This window comes from Chrysochloris asiatica, unplaced genomic scaffold, assembly GCF_000296735.1.
Source record: "Chrysochloris asiatica unplaced genomic scaffold, ChrAsi1.0 scaffold00015, whole genome shotgun sequence".
In the NCBI taxonomy this organism is placed as follows: Eukaryota; Metazoa; Chordata; class Mammalia; order Afrosoricida; family Chrysochloridae; genus Chrysochloris; species Chrysochloris asiatica.
The window spans coordinates 8,363,997-8,364,218 of record NW_006408533.1 but is presented as its reverse complement, the minus strand read 5'-3'; positions in this window follow the sequence as shown (position 1 = coordinate 8,364,218).

Sequence of the window (222 nt, the reverse complement as noted above, 5' to 3'; positions counted from 1 at the left end):
CCCACAGAGCAGCTGGTAGTTTTGAACTGCTGACCTTACAATTTGCAGCCCAATTCGTAACCACTACACTACCAGAGTCGCACTAATGGAGGGGGCGGCGGCTGAACGATGTGCGAGAACTGCGTAGACCTGGTGAAGGTGTTAAATGAAACCCAGACCACAGAGCGGTGGGGTGAGAGGTGTCTGAAGACCAGGTCGACTGGGGGGACACTGCCTAGCAGG